Source organism: Mirounga angustirostris, unplaced genomic scaffold, assembly GCF_029215605.1.
Source record: "Mirounga angustirostris isolate CCGP_5_RB_7025 unplaced genomic scaffold, mMirAng1.0.hap1 SCAF_1, whole genome shotgun sequence".
Taxonomy (NCBI): Eukaryota; Metazoa; Chordata; class Mammalia; order Carnivora; family Phocidae; genus Mirounga; species Mirounga angustirostris.
The window spans coordinates 66,381,597-66,396,269 of record NW_026991709.1 but is presented as its reverse complement, the minus strand read 5'-3'; the positions used below and the strand labels follow the sequence as shown (position 1 = coordinate 66,396,269).

The following is a 14,673-nucleotide window of genomic DNA, read 5'->3' as shown; positions in this document are numbered from 1 at the left end:
ACCCATATCTGCTTTTATGGTCCCTGATTTGGCTAACTTTGAAGAGGCTTATACAGGTGTGCTGAGACTGAAGGTGGGACTGATGCACTTAAAGCCAACAAGTCCGGGTGCCATTCTGGCCCTAGGGCACCCCTCTTGGTGCCAGGACACTAGGTGAGGTTGGGAACATAGTCTGAAGGGTTGTAGAAGCAAGGTTGTCATCCTTCAAGAATAAATCTTTCAGGAAGCTACAGTTTTTCTCACTTCAAAAGTGAGTGTAACAGCAATCATTCTCCTCCTCTTTCTCCACAGGATAAAGGAACTGGTGATCTCAACAACCCCGCTGGCTTTTGGGTAGTCTCCAAACAATGCAGAAAAGCTTGTATTGCCGCAGGCATCATTCAGACTTTTGCTCAATAACCCAGTCTATGAGTTGGGTTGCACTTTTGCCCTTTGAGTGGAGAGGGAAGTAAACTGTAGGGGTCTACTCACTGTGGATATTCATAAAATGAACCGGCGATACTGCAGTTGGCTCAGTCAATTTTTATGACTAATAATAAATGCCAGGGTGGAGTAATATTAAGCAATCAGTGTTGCTGCACCTCTCCCTAGGGAGAAAATTCTGCCCCTGCCCAAACACACACTGGGATGACAGGCATCTCCCAACATGACTTTGTGTCAGTTTACACCCTGGGGAAAAGCGACTCATGCATATGCACAGGGCCATGCTCTCAAAGGATTCTTGGGAAATGTTAATTTATGAGTTTGGCTTTGTGGATTGTATGGCTGGGTTCAACTTAGCAGTATTTCCCAACATATGATCTGAATCCCCTGGGACGCTTTCTGAGCCCTATCTCACATTTATTAAATTAACAACCCATGGGGGTGAGCCCTATAATCTGCATTTTAAAGAAGCCCCCCTAGATGATTCTTGTGTGTCCTAAATTTAGGGTCCTAGCAACTTATAATGTCGGTGTCCTGAGTTTATAGATGCATTAGGGAGGTGCACAGTTGGAAATCTGGAAGAGCAGTTCATTGCTAGAAGGCAGCCATTTTTACAAAAGAGAAAACAAATGAAAACAGCCCAAGGAAAGAGTTAAAGCAAATGTTGGCAACATGTGGTATTCATATCAAGTTACATGCATGGGTTCTGGGTTCATGTTGTGGAACATCCAGTGGGGGGCATGTAATGTGCCAGTACTTAAAAGTGTTTGTCTTAGCCCTGTGACCATGCCTCCAGTTGTAGCTGGGGATTTTGTGCCTGGGCAGGTGGAGCTTTTTTTTTTTTTAAAGATTTTATTTATTTATTTGACAGAGAGATAGAGAGCACAAGTAGGCAGAGAGGCAGGCAAAGGGGGAGGGAGAAGCAGGCTCTCCGCCGAGCAGGGAGCCCAATGTGGGACTCGATCCCAGGACCCTGGGATCATGACCTGAGCCGAAGGCAGACGCTTAACCAACTGAGCCACCCAGGTGCCCCCAGGTGGAGCTTTTAATCAGAAGAGGACAGATGATCCTTACAACACTACCATGTCATCTATTAAAAACCAAACTGATCAATATTTCTCCACAACCTGGGGAGTCCTTTTGCCTTCTGTGTCATTTCCATTTGTTTTTTGTGCCCTATAGATAACCAGTGTGTGGCTGGATCAGCCCTGTGGTTCTTTCTCTTTTTTTCAGCCTGTGGTTCTTATTATGATTGCAAGACACCCTCAGCAACAGTATACATTTTTTGGGGAAAAAGTATACTATTTATATATTCCACTATCCTGGGAATTACATGACACATGTGGGGTCACACAGGAAAGTCACAGATAGAGAGGTAGAGAGGGAGCATGAGAGAGTGCAAGTGTGTGCCTGGGGTTCTGCTTTTATTAAGGTTGAGCGTGAGGTTTGGGTCATTCTTTATTGGTGAATTTAAAACATAAGAGCAGGGATTTAAAGTGTGGTAAGAGAAAAAATAAATAACCCAAATGCTCGGTTGTTGAAACCAACCAAGATCTCTAAAACAGAGGAGCTTTGGTGGGGGTGAGGGGTGGGAGGAGCGGCCTGGCTCTTTATTTAGTCTTGTGGCTGGCAATGAGTTTATTCAAGATAGCCATCTTTGAAGTGGATGCTTCTTTGAAGTGGATGTGCCGGCAATCAAACCTTTTGTCAGGCACTTGCATTACAAAAAAAGAAAAACCTACTTTGGGGCTTACACTACACCATTTTAACCTTTCCAGTGTTCCTTTTCCCTTGCACGGATCCAGCCACCCTGGGAAGGAAGGGAAGGCAGAGTTAAACTTTAAAACTCTTATATTACATTCATTGATATTTGGAAATACTATATTTTGATAGAGGGACCTTCTAAAGACTGAAATAGAATATTAGCAATATAAATCTGACATGAAACTGAATAAATGAGGTGTTGGCATAATACTTCTGAGATACTAGAAAACTCTAACTTCAAGGCTCAGCGCACAGAAATCCAGGGGCGATGTTGTAGGAACCCCTCAAATATACTGGCAGTTATGATTTCACAAGGTCTCTCAAATTCACCCTTCCTTGCTGTTTCATGGGTGCCACTCCATCAAAGCTTTCGTCACACCCTTACCAGATTATTGCTGACACTTTCTGGCTGGATTCCACCCTTCTAGATCCTCCGGAAAACGAAGTGTTTCTCAAACACTTAAAAAAAAAAAAGTGTTGCTCCACAACTTGGGAACTTCCTGTAGTTTATCCAGTCAATCACTTTGCCAATAGGCTGTAACTCCTTCTGGTGTCCATCTGCCTATTTGTGTCTCTGTAATGATAAAACACAATTTCACAGATGCAAGAATGGTAAGGGTCACATTTTTCTTTTCTTTCCCCTCTTTCCTTTTCTTTCTACAGGTAAGCAGAGCTTATATTTTCCAGATAAGTTGAGAAATATTTTCTGTATTTTCATACGGAGAATGGTTGTGCTCCAGAGAGACAAGCAGCTTACTGGCAAGAAAAGCAGGGCACCCCTGCCAATGGTGGGTAGCCAGAGCCTTGGCAATCTCTGTTATGGGTAAAAACTGTGGACAAGCCAGGGACCTGGCCAGAATTGAGAAACCTGGGAAACAACTAAAGTGGGGTTTGAAGTTGCAAACAGAACCATTATTTGGCCCTGGTTATCTTTTTTATATATCTGTGTTTAAATATAATTCATACAACCCTAATCACAACCTTTGACTTTCTGCCTTGAACTGATTTTCTATTTTTACCCTGCAATATTCTATTTTTTTAAAAGATTTTATTTATTTATTTGAGAGAGAGAATGAGATAGAGCGAGCATGAGAGGGGGGAGGGTCAGAGGGAGAAGCAGGCTCCCCGCTGAGCAGGGAGCCCGATGCGGGACTCGATCCAGGGACTCCAGGATCATGACCTGAGCCAAAGGCAGTCGCTTAACCAACTGAGCCACCCAGGCACCCTACCCTGCAATATTCTAAAAAGGATTTGAATCAGCATGCTTAGGTGCTTCAAACACAGCAGCAATATGAACTTGTACTGTATGTAATTGAGGAAATTGGGAATGGAGAGAAGGAAAATAAGAGTAAGAAGAAAAAAAAATTGAAACCAAGGTGTGGTTATTACACTAAATGTGGACTTTTCTAAGATAGGGTTAGTTGTCAGAGGCAAGCTACAAATTTGGATTTTAAGGTTGTTGGAGCCAAAGCAAAGAGGGAAACAAGATTAAACAATTCATGGAGGAGAGAAAGCAGTGACGCAGCTGTCTTTAACATATCCCTATGGTAAATGCAAGTAGCACAAGACTCAGAAATCCTTTGTACACTGGCTGAAGGGCAGTTCAGCAAAAGCAATTTTGAGTAGTAAAATGATCAACATGAAAATCCCTTCAGCTCATTTAATTCAGAGATAAAATCTAAAGTATCCAGAACACTAAATTAATTGGATCTCCTTTAGACATTCTTCCATAAACATTTCTCACAGATGGGCAGCCTTGACGATCAGCTGGGCTTCAGATTCTCTGCTCTGCTGGCCAAGGACTGGTCCAGTTGTTTGACAGTTTGCTCAGTCACTCATCTAATCTGTTCTTATAAATGAGTTGTTTGGCAGTCTGTATGCCTGGTCTGAATTCAGGCCGAAGGCCTAGTAGTTTGATCTAAGCTGGTACAGATATGAGGATGCGCCAAACAGATATGAGAATGCTAGGTTACACAATTCCAGGGGCATTATTCACACTATATTCTAAAATGGAGCTCAAGTCTGTGGGATATTTTTACTAAGGATACTTTTATTTTTCAGTAAAAATGTACATAATGGGCAAGAAGGCTTCTATGAGATGAATTTAAATTCATCCAAGTTTTCAAAGGAGAGCTCACTGGAGGTAGAAAGTATAGTGGTTAATACAATGGGCTTTGGAGTCAGAGATGGCTGGGTTCAAGAATCTGTCTGGTTCTGTAGCCCTGGGTGTGTGACTTCACCCTTTTGAGCACAAGTTTCATTGTCTGTGAAATATAAATAATAATAACTACCTCACAGGGCTGTGAAGGTTAAATAGAAGATGTATGTGGACCATTTCACCCAGTGTCTGGCACATGTAGTGTCCCATAAATGGAAGCTAGTAGTATTTTCATTTACAGGTATCCTTACATTTTACATCCTCAGCTGCATCTTTTTTTTTTTTTTTATTTGACAGAGAGAGACACAGCGAGAGAGGGAACATAAGCAGGGGGAGTGGGGGAGGGAGAAGCAGGCTTCCCGCCAGGCAGGGAGCCCGATGTGGGACTCGATCCCAGGACCCCGGGATCATGACCTGAGGCGAAGGCAGACGCTTAACGACTGAGCCACCCAGGCGCCCCTCAGCTGCATCTTTGAAGGATCTAGAAATACAAAGAAAGATGAAGAAAACAAAACAGATTGGAAGAATGCATTTGGGTTTTTGGATTAATTTTTAATATTTGAGGTTGATGAGATTAAAAAGCCTCATCATTATAACCAAACCAGGCTGGGTAGCTAAGTATTTTTTTTCTTCTTTCTTTTTCTGATATAAAGTGTGGTCCTTAGTGGAGCTATTGGGTAGATAATACTGGATGGTCTCTTGGTTGCAGGGTCTACTTCTGATGACCCCTTTTGTCTTCTGGTTCTTCTCCTTTTGTCTTCTGGTTCTTCTCCTTCTCTGTCCCATGCCTTGGTCCTCCCATTTCCCAACTTGGAAAGATGGGTGTCACTCTCCACTCTGCTCACTCTCAACCCCCTCTTCAAGTAATCACCGTTTCCTGTCAGTTACTATGGACTCCATCTACTTCTTTCCATCTGGATTGCACCATCCGCATTCGGACCATGATTATGTCTCTCCTGAATACTGCAATAGCTTCTCCGGTCTCCCCCCTTTGACCATACTCCATCCTTACGCAACAGCCAAATATGTCTTCTAAAAAGCAAATCTGATCATATTGTTTTCTTAGTTAAAACCCTTCAATAGCATTCTGTTGTTCTTAGGATACAGTTGTCACTCTTTAACATGGCTTATAAGACCTTTCTGATGTGGTTCTTACTAAATTCTCCTAAGGCACCCTTCTCTTTGCCTCTTTGCTTACGCTGGGAACCCTTCTCTGCACTTCCATTTGCCTGTCTGACTCCTCTTTATCTATCAGGCCTGTTACAGGCTACATTATGTCCCTCCTTCCCAATTCATATGTTGAAGCCCTAATCCCCAGTACCTCAGAATGTGACTGTATTTGAAGATTGGGCCTTTAAAGATGTGTTTAAGTTAAAATGAGGTCACTAGGGTAGTTCCTAATCCAATATGACTAGTGTCCTTATAAGAAGAGGAAATTAGGACACAAACATACAGACAGAAGACCATGGAAAGACAAAGGGAGAAGATGACAACAGAAAAGCCAAGGAGGAAGGCCTCAGTAGAAATCAACCCTGCTGACACCTTGATCTCAAACTTCTCGCCTCCAAAATTGTGAGAAAACAAATTTCTGTTGGTTAAGCCATCCAGTGTGCTGTACTTTGTTCTGGCAGCCCTAGCAAACTAATACAAGGCCTCAGCTGAAATGTTCTTTCCCATCCCATCCCCCCACCTGCCTCAGACATCTGTGTTTCTCTGTTACCTACTCCTGTAGCACTTTGTAATTTCTCTATCAGACCCTTTAATACGGTGTATTAGAATGGCCTGTTTTTCTTTTCTTTTTTAAAAATTGTTTATTTTGCTTTTATGTTTTTGGTCTGTACTGTCTAAACCATAAGCTTCATAGGCAGGGACTGTGTCTGTTTTGTTCAAGATTTTTTTTTTTTAAGATTTTATTTATTTATTTGACAGAGAGAGACACAGTGACAGAGGGAACACAAGCGGGGGAGTGGGAGAAGGAGAAGCAGGCTTCCCGCAGAGCAGGGAGCTAGATGCGGGGCTTGATCCCAGGACCCTGGGATCATGACCTGAGCTGAAGGCAGATGCTTAACGACTGAGCCACCCAGGAATCCCTTGTTTAAGATTTTATCCCTGGTGCCTCACATAGTCTTACACTTCTGGGCATTCAATAAATAGTTGAATGAAAGTAATGAATGAATTGAGGGTGATTAAAATCCTGGAGGTTAAACTAATGTTAATCAAAGGTCACCTAGACCTAGATACCCAGGATGTAATTTTGAGTGTCAGAGTTGGTTAAAAGAATGTTAACCAGGGTATAGTTCTCAGCACAAAGATAAAAACCATCCCCTTTCTATCACTCTAGTTACAAAGCAATGCTAAAACCAAATGGAAGACAGTGGAAGATGACATTGCTGAATGAAGCAAACCACTTTATAACTCCAAATGGAGCTAAAGATAAATGATTCAGATATAAGAAGAACTATAAAGTGGCCTGTAGGTTGAAATCAGACCCAGATTCAGGGATGACAGGTGGGTTCTCATCCTTCACATTCGTAATTTTTCACTAGGCATGCCTGGGTCAAGTTCCAATCCTCCTTCTAAGTACCATTGCTCTTCCTCATCTAACCTGCAAGCCTATGTGAATAGGTGGGGCTGTCAAACAGCCAGAGCAGAGCCTGGAGACAAAGGGTGGAGTCAGGAGTTATGAAGTAGCCAGACAAGGAGTCAGGACAAGTAGTTAGACTGGAATTTTACCCAACCTGTTCTTGATGACTCACTTAACCTGTGAACCAGAACACTGGAAACCTGTATGACATATTCAAGTTACTTCCTGGTTCTGCCGTCAACTGTGGGGAGATAGTACACTTGTAGTACAATCTCCTCTTTGGATCAGCAATTAGTGTACCCATGATTTGCAAAATGTATTTACTAAACGTATTAATATCTGAGAATTAAAAAAAAACCAAGTAGTATATTTTCTATGGGATAGCCAAGAAATTTAATTATTGTAAAACATGTCTTTGGTGAGCAAAACAACTTAACCAGGGCTGAGATTATCTCAGCAGATGTTTCTTTTCTTTCTTATTCTTGTTGTTGAAGATCTCTGCTCTTATTTATTTATTTTTTAAAAAGATTTTATTTATTTGAGAGAGAGTGAGCGCACAAGCAGGGGAGGAGCAGAGAGAGAGGGACAAGCAGACGCTGTGCTGAGCACAAAGCCCCATGTGGGGCTTGATCCCATGACCCTGAAACCATGACCTGAGCTGAAATCAAGAGTTGGATGCTTTACTGACTGAGCCACCCGGGTGCCCCTGCTCTTATTTATTTTTAAAAATCCTTTTGTTGGGGCACCTGGGTGGCTCAGTCGCTTAAGTGTCTGCCTTCAGTTCAGGTCACGATCCCAGAGTCCTGGGATTGAGTCCCAGGTCAGGCTCCCTGCCCAGCAGGGGAGTCTGCTTCTTCCTCATCCTCTCCCTCTGCCCCTGCTCATGTGCTCTCTCTCTTGCTCACTCTCTCTCTCAAATAAATAAATAAAATCTTAAAAAAAAAATCCTTTTGTTGAAGTATAGCATGTAGGTGGTGCACAAATCATAAACTCAATAAATGCTTTTGGTTTTTCAAATAACATCATTTCTCTGATTATGAAATCAATATATGCACATTGTGGAGATACTTTAAAATATGTAAAGAATATAATTATCATTAACAATCCCACTCATGGAGTGCCTGGGTGGCTCAGTCGTTAAGCATCTGCCTTTGGCTCAGGTCATGATCCCAGGGTCCTGGGATCAAGCCCCGCATCTAGCTCCCTGCTCTGCGGGAAGCCTGCTTCTCCTTCTCCCACTCCCCCTGCTTGTGTTCCCTCTCTCGCTGTTTCTCTCTCTGTCAAATAAATAAATAAAATCTTTAAAACAAAACAAAACAAAACAAAAAACAATCCCACTCATAATACCACCAGACAGGGATCCTTTTTAACATTCTGGTAAGGAAATTTCCAGCCTTTTTCTATAGGTTCTATTCAAATATGTACTTTATAAAATTGTAATTGCATAGTTTATACTGGGTTTATTATTTTTACTGTGACTATTTCCCTATATCATCACATATTCTTCTACAGTTTGACATTTAACAGCTGCATAGAATTTTATCCTGTGATCTTACTCTATTTAAACAATTCTCTATTATTGAACATTCAGGTTGTTTTCAATTTTTGCTAATATAAATAATGCTGCATAAACATTGTTCTATATAAGCTCTTGCCCACATATATGATAAATCAATAAATGATTAGAGGATGTTACTATTCCCATTTTCCTTAGTGAAGATGATCAAATGCCCTGATTTTGTGTGTTGGATTTAGTTTATGTTTTCAAGTCCTAGGATCCTTAGTATTATGGAAACACAGGGCCACAGCAGAGAAATACTCAAGTGAGGAAAGTGGGGTTAGAAGTAAAAGTGAATTTACCAGCTTATTTTAATTGGGATGCTAATAACAGATACAAAATTTTTTTAAAAGATTTTATTTATTTATTTGACAGAGAGAGACACAGCGAGAGAGGGAATACAAGCAGGGGGAGTGGGAGAGGGAGAAGCAGGCTTCCCGCGGAACAGGGAGCCTGATGCGGGGCTCGATTCCAGGACCCCCGGATCATGACCTGAGCCAAAGGCAGACGCTTAACGACTGAGCCACCCAGGCACCCCCAGATACAAAATTGTTTAAGAAAGATATCTGAGAACCCATGTAAATACTGAAAAATAAAAGTGTAGCCAGATAATATTTCAGGTACTTACCTATATTTTTACTATTCTTATACGTTTCCCTGCCCATTCAAGCTAGTGGTTACCCTGTCCTTATCCGTCTCTCAAAGGAGGGTTGTTACATGTTAGAAAGCAGAAGTCTGAAAAGCTTTCTGGCTTCTAAGAGATTAATTCTAGAATAGAGAGCAGGCAGGCAAGGAGTCTGTCTGAAATTGTAGTGAGACTTGAAAATATTGTCCTGGCTAAGGGGAAGGGAAGTGATGAATGAACAGAGATCTCTGGGGCCTTGGAACAAAGGAGGATGGTAGCAAAACTTTAAAGAGGAAATAGTTTCAAGGTGCATTTGGGCATATGGATCCTAGGCAGCCTTGCAAAAGGATTCCCGTGCCTGGGTGTGAGGCACACTTGCTTACCAGAATGGTAGGCATCTCCACCGTAAACTGGATACACTTGCGAGTTGGAAGCAGATTGTGACTCCTATTCCCCATCTTTGGTACCATATAATGTTCTGAAACAATGGCATACCCAAAGTGAGTGAGGGAAAGTAATTAAGCCAAAGAATTAAGGCTATCTCCCTGTGAGATGAGAGCTCAAAACAGAAGCAGAAATTGAGAAAATCAAGTTCTATTTCTTTAATACTTGGGCTTATAGTGTGAGATTTATACCCACTATAATTTCTCTATTTTCTGTAAAAATTAATAAAATTAAAAAAAATCCTAACGAGAGTACTAATGGGAAACAGTGTCATTCTCAGTTACATTGCTTCAAATTCAGGTATATATTTTTATGAGGCATAAAGCTTTATGGGGGTAGAGTTGTAGGATACAATTCATACAAATTCTGATAGTATCATAGAGTTATTTAGAAATATCTGAAATTCCTTCATACTGTTTCAAAGGAATGAAGTAGTGATTTGGGCATTTTAGGAATTGATTTACAGTATTTAGAAACTTTAGATTTTGCTTGAGAACTTTAAAAGTAGACTTTAGTCTTTTATATTAACTTCCAGTGCAGATTAATGACGTCACACATTTTACAATTCAGTAAAGTCAAATAGAGGCTTAGAATCTCTAATGCTCTGGCTTAATCTAAGAGTTAAGGTTGTAGTATTTAGAGCATGATCTCTATTCTCTCCAGTTATCCTTCAAAAATCACATTTCTCATACCTGGATTTGTGATAAGGATTGGACAGAGAACACTGCAGGTTATATTATCTGGTAAATTCTCAGTGGGCAGCTTCACTTTCAAGCCTTTTCACTTAATTTGATCTGCCAACTAACTCTCAGGGGACTTTAATTATTCAAACATAAGTGACCTAATGCTTTAAAAGGAGGAGATTTGGAAGTGAGACAGAAATAGAGACAGATATGAGAGGCAGAGAGACAGACAAACAGAATGAATGGATGAATGGGTAACTGCTTTTCTAGGGAGGTCTGAATTAGAGTCTTAGCTCTTCCTTGGTACCTATGTGACCTATGCGATCTGGGGTAAGAAACTTCTAGGCCCGGATTCCTCATGTGCCCCAAGGGTGCTAATAGTCTCTAGTGACTTAAGAGGGTGGACAGGAACTTCCTTTTTCTTCTGAGGCTCCTTAACAGAGAAATACTTCTATATGGGAGAGGGGCCATTTTATAATCCCTGTCTCTTCCTAGAAGAAGTATGTTGTTTTTTGTTGTCGTTATTTTTCATTTTTTTTTTAAGTGGCAGAAAGATACTTTATTGAACCTCCCCAGTCCTAGTTCATGTTCTCCTGCATAGTCTTGGTTTCTCTGAGATGCCCAGTCCCCTGGGCAGCGGTGAGACCCACTTTGCGGGGTGGGGGTGGGGGGCATCTTTGAGGATGGTACCAAGTTTGCCAATGTGCTGGTAGCTGCCACCTCTGAAGGGACGCTCCACAGGGTTCATGGCCACACCCCACATGCGGGGCTAGCAATTCCTCTTATCCTTATACTTGTGGTAGGCACAGTGGATTCCAGGATGGGCTTGTAAGTGCGGTCACCTCCGGCCACTACACGGACCACAGCTCTATTGGCTGAGGAGATGACCTTCTTGGAGCCCGAGGGCAGCTTCACTCGGGTCTCCTTGGTCTCAGGTTGCGGTAGGTGACAAAGGCGTTGTTCGTGGAGGCTCGGGCCAGCTTGCCTCCATCGCAGGCTTCTCCTCCAGGCAACACAGGACGGTGCATCATGTTTTCAGGAATGGTGCCCATTGGAGGCATATGGCCCATGCTGAGCTGGGCCTTCTGGCCGCGGTACACGAACTAGCTAATGTGGATGCCCTCAGCCGTGAAGAACAGCTCTGTTTCTTATGGGGTAGGTATCTTGCAGGACCCCCTTAGCACCAGGAGTGCCTCCCCCTGCGGTGTGGATGACGTCCTTCCTGACGCCCTTGACGTAACCGTGCGGCCGGCGAAGTAGGTGCGCAGGCGCACAGCGCCCTTTGGGGCTACATACGCGTGCCCCGTGGTGATTTTCTGGTTCCCCGTGGGCACACGCTGCTTGGCGTGGCTCTGGGGGGTGCTTCAGGGGTATTCGTGGCCACCCAGGCACCCCGCTGTGGCCCAGGGACCATTGCTATCCCTCAGAAGTTTCAGGGCTTCTTTTAGTCACGTATGGATTTAAAAGCAGGTAGCTTCTTTCCTTCTCTATACAGTTTGAAGATATATATTTTTAAAGATTTTATTTATTTATTTGAGAGAGAAGGAGACAGAGCACGGGGGGTGGGGGGACAGGGGGAAGGAGGAAGCGGGAAGGGGTAAAGGGAGAGGGGGGGAGGGAGAAGCAGACTCTTGCTGAGCCCGGAGCGGATCCCAGGACCCTGAGATCGTGACCTGATCCAAAGTCAGACGCTTGATGACTGAGCCACCCAGGCGCCCCCAGTTTGAAGATGTTTTGCACAGACTGCGCGTACTGAGGGTTCCCTAAGTTTTGTTCTCGGAGCTACCGTAACCAGTTATGTGGTTATCGAGTTGATCGTATCTGGTCTCATAGTCTTAGGTGACAGGGGAGAAGGACAAATACAGGAATTCTTATTCCCTCTCGTACTTTGGATTCTGACCAGGTGGAAGAAAGGACTGGGAGGAAGTCAAGCGGAGGTCATACCTGGAACTGGTAGTTCCACGAAGTAAGTGGTAAGTTTAGCTCCCATTATTTAGAGTTCGTGGAAGATTGTTCTTTAATAGCAGAAAGGAGAAGTGAGGTTTTTGGAGGGCTTTCCGACTTGGAATTTTCAAGTCTAAGCATCTGTAAGGCAGCGATCTTCAGATGTGTGAAGACAAGTCTGGGAATCTCTGTGGTAAGAGGAGGAGGAGGACATGTAAAGTTTGAAAACCCATGATTGTAGGTATGTTTGGAACACCAAACATTACTGTTTTAAATAATAGGAGCTTCGTAAGAGAGGTAATCTTTTTAATTCCTTTTTTTTTTTTTAAGATTTGTTTATCTATTTATTTGACACAGAGAGAGAGCGATCGAGAGAGAGAGAGAGAGAGCACAAGCAGGGGGAGTGTCAGGCAGAGGGAGAAGCAGGCTCCCTGCTGAGCAAGGAGCCCGATAGGGGGCTAGATCCCAGGACCCTGAGACCATGACTTGAGTGGAAGGCAGCCACTTAACCAACTGAGCCACCCAGGCACCCCTGTCTTTTTAATTCTTATTTAATGGGTATGTGTGTAAATAAAGCTTGAGAAACTGCTTTAGGCTGTAAAGGAGGGTGCCAAAAGTTGTAAATGAAGTTTAACCCCAGAGTTAGCTAAATAGGGAATCAATAGCAGTTTAATTAACAGAGACCTAGCCAGACCTGAGAGACAGACCATCCAGCCAAGGGATTGCCAATAGCTCCAGGAGCCAAGTCCAGGCTGGCAGCTGATTTTTTAATAACCTGCTAGCTAATAATGGTTTTTACATTCTTAAGTGGTTGCAAACAAAAGAAGAATAATATTTCTGTGGAAACTATGTGAAATAAAAATTTCAGTGTCCATAAAGTTTTATTGGAGCAGAGCAAAGCTCGTTTGTTTATGTATTCTCATTTGCTGCGTTTATGCTGCAGGGACAGAGTTGAGTAATTGTGATGATATATAGTCCATGAAGCTTAAAGCATTTATTATCTGACCCTTCACAGAAAATATTTGCTGACCCTCTTGATCTTGCTCAGAAAGAAATTAAGGCTCTGTAAAAGTAACTGGCTTGGTCAAGCTCAAATGGTTAAACAGTAGTAGGTTCCTAATATTACTCATGGTATCTCTTTTCAGTGTGTCTTTTTAGTTATCATTACTATGTCAGCACTTCTCCTCCTCTCAACCTTTTCTACCTCCAAAGATCTTTCCTAACAATTTTCTAGAGCATATCCACAACTATATTTCTGACAGACAGGAGTTGTTTTGCTTTGCTTCAAATGCCCTTTTAAAAGCATTTTGCTGACCTTTCCAACTAAGTCAACTTGTGACCTGCCTGAAATGTCTTTATAAATTAGTTTCTAATTAATCAGAAGGCTGTTAATATCTTTAAAGGACTTTGTAGGCAATTAGGAGTCTATTGCCACCAAGTGGCCAATGGCATATTGATTACACTTGCCAAACTGAGCGATCATAGAATTATCACAGTGTCACAGGGTCTCCTGGTTGGAAGAGACCTGAAATTTCAACCACTTAACAATAAATTGTTAAGGAGATCATAATGCAGTCTAGTCAATTGTTAGAAATAAAAGTAGTTTTTTTTTTTTTTAAAAGGTAAGCATACATACTTGCTTGGTCACTTTTAAAGCCACATATAAAGACATGCAAAATTACAAATGCACTTTGGTGCTATCCTCAGTCCTCAGTTGTCATTAATCATAGATAAAACTGGCCCCGCTGTTAGACTAATGACAACTTTCTAACTCATTCTATTATTGTCAATTAAATGGCCCTCAGAGGTGTTTTAAAACAGCCTGATAGTTAAAGCAACCCTTGTGGCTTGCTAGTATTTATCCCTCTTTTAAAAGAGAGGGTGGTGGTCTCTGTAACTCTGTGCACAGCTCAACACAACAGGAGCCTGCTCACCCTCACAGCCTTTTCCTCCAGCACATAATGGTGAATTGTGTATTCATATTTTTTTGCCCATTTTTTTAAAAAGATTTTATTTATTTATTTGAGAGAGAGAGAATGAGAGAGAGGGAGAGAAAGAACATGAGAGGGGGGAGGGTCGTAGGGAGAAGCAGACTCCCTGCTGAGCAGGGAGCCCGATGCGGGACTCTATCCCCCAGGACTCCAGGATCACGACCTGAGCCGAAGGCAGTCGCTTAACCAACTGAGCCACTCAGGTGCCCCTTTTTTGCCCATTTTTATATTGGGTTTTTGGTTTTTGTTTCCTTTGATTTCTAAAAATAATTTACATATAAGGGGTATTACTCATTATCTGTGATATATGTTGCAAATATTTTTCTTGCAGTGAGTGATTTGTCATTTGACTTTACTTTTGGTATTCTCTTATGTGATGTGAGTTTTTAATTTTGTTTTTGTAGTCAAATTTATCAGTATTTTACTGAATCTGAATTTTGAATCAGAAAAAGCCTTTTCCCACATTCAAATTATAAAGGAATTTACCATTGATTTCATC

At 42.1% G+C, this 14,673-nt stretch overlaps 1 pseudogene; it reads right to left on the bottom strand.

The window, feature by feature from the left end:
* Positions 1-10,817: 10,817 nt before the first annotated feature.
* On the bottom strand, positions 10,818-12,229 carry LOC123862848 (large ribosomal subunit protein uL2-like; annotated as a pseudogene).
* Between the last annotated feature and the right edge of the window lie 2,444 nt (positions 12,230-14,673).